We start from the raw sequence: 6,873 nt of genomic DNA on the forward strand, positions 1-6,873 counted from the left end.
CTGTTGTGGTGTAATTCTTCTCAGCATTGTTCAACTGTCGACTAGCATATGAGATTGGGAAATCCTTATTGTGTTCTCCCGACTGAGCCAAAATACATCCAATTGCAAAGTTGGAAGCATCAATGTGGACATGAAAGATTTGGTTCCAATCTGGTGCCCGTAAAATGGGTGCAGTCACTAATGCTCACTTCAACTTTTCAAAGGATTCCTCACACTCATCAGTCCAATTAAACTTTACAAGAAGAGCATGTAACGGTCTGGCTAGGACAGCATACATGTAGATGAATCTACGGTAATAGCCACAATGTCCCATGAATGTTTGTACCCCTTTAGGGTTGATAGGCCGAGGTAATGAGACAATGACATCAATTTTATCCATATCTGTTGAAATCCCATTGCGAGAAACAATATGGCCCAAAATTTTCCCTTGTCTTACCATGAATTTGCACTTGTCAGGATTCAAGCATATACGATAAAGTTGACACTTTTGAAACACAAGTCTCAGGTGTTCTATATGATCATCACGCTCTTGTGAGTGAACACATAAATCATCCATGAAAATCTCAAGAAATTGCCTAAGGTACTCCTTGAATACATGACTCATTAACCGCTGAAAGGTTGCTGGTGCATTTGTTAGACCAAATGGCATAACACGATAGGCAAAGATGCCATCTTCAGTAGCAAAGGCTATCTTGTGTTGATCCTTTGGATCAATTGACACTTGATTGTACCCGAAGAATCCATCCAAGAAACTATATGCCTTTTTCCCTGCAACTCATTCCAGAACATGATCCGTGATTGGAAGTGGGTAATGATCACGCACAGTAGCTGCATTTACCTTCTTGAGGTTTACACATACTCGAAGTTTTCCATTTTTCTTGGGCACCACTACAATAGGGGAGACCCATTCAGTGTGTTCAATCTCATAGATAAATTCTGCCTCTAAGAGCTTGTCTATTTCTTCCTTTATCTTCCGTGCAAAATTTTCATTGTAGGTATAAGGATGTTGCTTGGAGGGTTTTGCATCCTCTCGCAATGGAATTGTATGCTGACATATGCTTGGATCAACTCCTTTGAGGTCTTTATAACTCCAAGAAAAAACATCGCGATACTCCTTTATTGTTTGTATTAATAACTTCTCCTCATGTAAGGACAAGTCTGTGGCAATCCACACATAGCGAGGCTCTTCTCCTGGCTTAGCAATATCAATCTTTTTTGCATCCTCTGGACCATCGTATGAAATCCCTGGCACGCTTGGTTTTTGTCGCATGGGCTGTTGAAGAACAATCTTCCGATCTTGAAGAGTGTACTGTGTGAAATTGGGAGGAACACTGAGACCTTGTTCTTGTCCACTTGAGTCTTCACTCATTGAAGACCATGCGGTTTTGAGCTCTCCTTTGCTATCTTGCATCGGATTTTTTTGTTCAACCGTTGTCTTTGCACTTCCCACACTCTTTTTTGAATCGGTTTTAGACGTGAGTTTTGGTTTTTGTTTCTTTGTTTTTTTACGATTTTTGCTAACAGTTGTTAGCTTTTCCCCTGCTTGGAATCCATCTGATCGTTTGACTTGGTCTTTGATACTATCTTGTGCTTGGACATAGTATAGATATCCGTTCTTTCCTGAGAAGTGAGGTGGTGGTCGAGAGTCTTCACTCTTAGACTCCTCCTTTTCTTTCTGTAGTCTCTCACGTTGTTCACGCTCATCTTGTCTACGGATTCTTTTATGGCCCTTACAGCATTTACGTTTAGGTCGGCTTCGAGGGATCTCTACTTGAACCTCCCTTCCTCTCAAGAGTAGGCGTGCCTTTCCTAACTCTTCCTCAGGGATTGTCACATCATTATTAAAATCAGAGTCCCATCCATCTTCCTTATCAGCATCATTAGCAGATTCGAGTGTTAAGTCCTCTACTGAGACTTCCTCGACATGCAGAGCTATTGTGGATGTATCTCTATAGTACAAATCATCTAGAAGGGCACGTGGTTGTACCATTCGTATAGGAATAATATCATATCCATCTGAGTCACAAAATTGAATTGGCTTCGGTAAAGCACATGTCGATAATGTTGCAAGGACATGACTCCATTCTAATGGATCAATTAAATGCTCAGGGAAGGGTTGTGGAATGTATGCCTCCTCTGATACACTTCGATTACCCTTAAGTCTCTCAGTGTTGAAATCCCTACATGAGGCTCCGCACATCCATAGATCTTCTCGTCCATCGGACAATGTAACTCTTGAGCCCTCAGATGAAGCAGAATCAAACTCATCTATTGGAGACCTTGTTACATCACGATATGAGTGATTTCTTAGGTTGACCCTTGTGATGACAGAATCATGTCGGAGGTACAAATAATTGTATCCCCAATCTTGAATCATTTGAAATTGTCGCATGAATGGTCTACCCAATATCACTTCATAGTTTGGATGTTTTCCAAAATCCACTACTGCAAAGGTGTGCTCATATTCAATCCCACATGTGGTGACCAATATGTTCTCAAGCAGCCCAAGGGGATGTTCTAAGCTTCCATCTGCTAGCTGCAAGCGCATCCTGGTACTCCTAATAGCTGGTTTGCCCCACTTTTCCCAAATGGACCTTGTCACAATGCCCACTCCTGCACCACTATCAAGTATTGCAGTTGAAGATACTTTTCGCACTTCTAATGGGAGGGTAGCATTTCCCTGATCGTCCTCACAAAATTTTCCTACTTTGTTGATAGGAACTGGCATTACATGCTTTGTCTCAGGGTGTATAGTACACTCATGGTGAACCTTTTGTAGCAATACCTGCTCTGACAAACATGTGGCAATATCATTCCACAACTCAGGTCGAATTTTTATCAAATCAAGCAAAGGTAAGGTACAAGCCACTGGTGCTGACAAAATAGCTTGCACCATACTCATATCTTTCTCCTTTGTCAACCTTTTATTCATGGAGGGTATCCTCAAGGTTTGAGAACAGTTCTCATATTCTCCCAGATATGATGGTAAGGTTTTCATTGTATGCTTACTTCTAGGAGAAACATTTGTTTGAACTTCCTCCTGGATGCTTGGGTGTCTAAATTTATTTTCCGTGCCCCTGGTAAAATCCACCTCAGAGAATGGAGGCGAACTAATAGAAGACATGTTCTCATGAAATTTCTCGTGAACTGCAGCCCACATCTCATTTGCCATGTCCTCATTAGCATCAATAACTTCATCATTGCATGGGAAGACAAGGCTAGGTGGTGGCAGATTACCCCCTTTCAATTGGGTGTCAATTGGTGCAGACCTTTTGCTATGAGCTTGTGAAATGAGCTCACTTTTCATTTCCCGACTCGATGACACTTCTGGTATGGTTTCTAATGTTGGCTTAAGAGAGGTTGGGCCCCGAGGAATAGGTGGTGGTGGTCCCTCAAGTATTGACTGAGCTTCCCTAATGAGTTGCTGATATACAGCTAAATTGATCTTCTCCTCACGAGGGTTTGGGTATTCTTGAAGCTTCTTGGGTAGCTCAGATAAAGCTGCAATGCGACTTCTATGAGCATCAATGATGGCCTCTAGAGTCTCATTCACTTTATCCACAAAAACAGAACCCCCAGAACTATCCTCAGTCGTACTAGCCTCATCTTGTTTAACACTAGGCCCAGGTTGAGGTTGATGTTCCTCATGCACTTCTTGGGATGTAAAAGTTTTATCCCTCATGTTTTGTTTTGAGGATTCTTGAGAACTAGTGGATACAATTTTAGTTTGCTTGTTTCGGTTCTTCTTCCTCCGAGTGGTTTTTTTTCTATTGGACTGTAGGGTCTTGTCCACTAGATTTGTTTTTGCATCCCTAGTTCGAGGTGTCTCACCAGTTTGCATTTCTGCATTTCGTGTCTGTGATCTAGTCATGACTCTAAGTGGCACGACATCCTCATTCTCAGATGAAGGTGGTGATGGAACTGCACCTACAAGGTTGAGTGAGACCTTTGGTTGAGAGGAGCCTTCCTCATGTGGTTTCAGCAGACAGTCTTTTGGGAAGTGTTCTACACAACACCCTAGACAATATCTTTCAATTGGTGGAAATTGTTGTACTGTTGTATTGGACCGAGATGCTTGCCTAGAGCGATGTGGACAATCACGAGCCCAATGGGGTTCTCCGCACTCATAACAGGGGCCCATTGGTTTGGCCTCTACTTTCCTTGGCTGCCATTGACCTGAGGGGCCTGGAGTCCTAGGTTGGTAGCCGCCTAGGAACATTAAAGAGTTTTGTTCCCCTGGTTGAGCATCTAGTGCTGGGCTTGGGTATGCAGGACTTTCAAAGATATTTTCTTTGGATGAATATGATAGATATTCTTCCTCCACATAGCCTGGGTTTACCAAGTCTCTACACATATTTGAATTGTCGTAGTCAACAACCCTCACAGGAGCAGTCCCTGGAGCAGGAAGTTGAGCACCAAGAACAGGTCGTGCTTGCTCTTGTGCCATCGGTGGCTTACGTTCAAAATTAGTATACTGTTGATACATTTGTGGAGCCACTCCACCCCGTGGCTGCTCACGTTCCTGTCTCATTCTCGCAATGCGAGTACAATCCTGTGTGGTATGGGTAAAGTTCCAAGCACAGGCTTGGCACCACTTTTTTGTGGGTTGGTTTGTGACTAAAGGAGAAAAGGTATTACAATCCTCTGTTTTATGGTTACCGCCACATGCTCCACAAAGATGAGGACCTGTAGGAAGTACACTCCTCATTCTCTGCTGCTGTTGTTGTGGCTGCAAGGGTGGACGATAGGTCTGTCCCAATCTCCGTAGTACTAGGTTAGCTATCTGGTCTGGATTTACTAGCACGCTAGACCCTGAACTTTGGTCATCACCCCACTGATCTCTAGGTTTCACCTCTGGGCCAGAACCATCTTGGAACTTGAAGTTATCGGTGAAATCCATAGCATCATGGCAACACTCATTGAAATTTGTATGCTTCTTCGCATAGAGATGTGTATGCAGTGTTGAATTTTTGAGTCCTTTTAAGAAGAGAGAAATTAATCGACTTTGGGCGGGCTTCTCATCTTCTGGGCAACGATTAATGTACTGCTTCATTCTATTTACACAGTCTCTAACACTCTCATTCTCGCCTTGCTTGAAAGAGTAGATGTGTGCTACCGTGTCATGTTGAATTCCCATCAAGGAAAAAGCAGCAATGAATCTCTCTTCCAAAACTCGTAAAGAAGATTTGTCTGAAGCCTCTAATGCCTGAAACCAAGCCAGGGCTTTTCCCTCAAGAGTGAGTCCAAATCCTTCAATTTGAGTATGCTTATCAGCCACTTGCTCAGCTCGAACTGCTTGCCTAAATGCTGCTACATGGTCGTATGGATCTCCCGACCCTTCATACTTCTTTACCAGTTTCTGAAGAGTTGATGGCCTTACTTGTCTTGAATACTCATCATAGGGCCTACGGCCTCTCACTCTCAGTGGGAATTGTTCCTCTCTTTGGAAAGATGGTCCACATGTTTCCAAAATTGGTGTGGGTACCCTATTACCAGCCTCACCAAACCCCTCCAAAGATCTTGTCACCCGCATTTCAGGAGGTGCATTAATGGGAGGCCGAGTTGGCTCCCCTACCCTCCGATTGTTATAGTGAGAAAGATGTTGGTGTGGTGTGACCTGTGGTCGCACATTTGGTGTAGGAAGATATCTTGGTGCTAGAGTTGGGCTACTAGCAGTGGTCCACTTAGATGTTGAGGGTCCCTCTCTAGTGAACTCTCGTAGGGGAGGAGCAACAGTTTCTCCAAGAAAGGCTGTCTCTCCTGGTTTGGCTGTATTTGTTGAGAACACTTCCATGAATAATGGTTGTCCTTTCCACGTGAGTTCCCGAATCTCTTTCCAATCTAAGGTTCGGTATTCATTGGCCCATTTATCAATTATTCTGTTCATGTGTCCTGCAAGCTTCTCAACTACCACCACATGAGCTAGAGGAAGATCCAGCTGTGGCAATCTAGTTGTGGCATAATATCCCTCTAACGATGCCTTATAGACCTCTTGAAGTGGGTCATCCTGTAAGACCTTTGTCACTGGAATTTGTCGTACAAACTCCCATTGGCTTTCAGCCCCCTGATCCATTTTACTCTTGCCTTTCCTATCCCTTTCCAAATTTAGATCTCCAAGAAGTAAATCATCTATGGATGGCTTTGAGGACTGGGCATTGGATGGTCCAGGCATGTCCGACTCAATGAGCCAGTCATCTCTAGACTCCCTTGCTCTGGAAAGTTCTGATAAGTCTAAGAACTCGGTTTTAGAGAGCTCCCCTAATTTGTCTACCTTTTCTGGATGGTAGGTGACTTCGTAGCGAACACCATCTCCACCCATGTACATGTTACCCTGGTCATTGACTAGAGGTGCTCTATCAAGTTCTGAGAAAATGTCTGCGATCTTAACAAGATACCGTTGTTGTGGATCCCTAAAGATCTCAGCTCCTTGAGCATTTGTGTAGACATATTGGAGTCTCACATTGAGTGTTAACCCCATGGTGTCGGCTTCAAATGGATTAAAGGATCTTGAGGGTGTCCTATTTGGGGCTACGGGATGACTATTTGTCGGCCCTAGATTGTCCATGGACAATGAACTAGTTGTTCTGGAGGAAAGGGTATCGGATTGGAATTCAGAAAGTGTTTCAGCAATATCTGCCAAATTTCCTACCGATTGGGTCCCACTTTCCTGCGTAGGTACTCTAGAAGGTGCCCTAGGCCCTATGGCAGAATCTACAAGACGTCCTGACCGCAAGTGCATAAGGTCAATTTTTTTTTTTGTGTTTTTGTTTTGTTTTGTTTTTTTTTAAATAAAATATATATATATATATGTGTGTATATATATATATATATTTTTTAACCTACCTAATCACTAAACGCAACTAAAATGAATAT

The sequence above is a fragment of the Cibotium barometz genome, chromosome 10 (genome assembly GCF_041138505.1).
Source record: "Cibotium barometz isolate CiBa-2024 chromosome 10, ASM4113850v1, whole genome shotgun sequence".
Taxonomy (NCBI): Eukaryota; Viridiplantae; Streptophyta; class Polypodiopsida; order Cyatheales; family Cibotiaceae; genus Cibotium; species Cibotium barometz.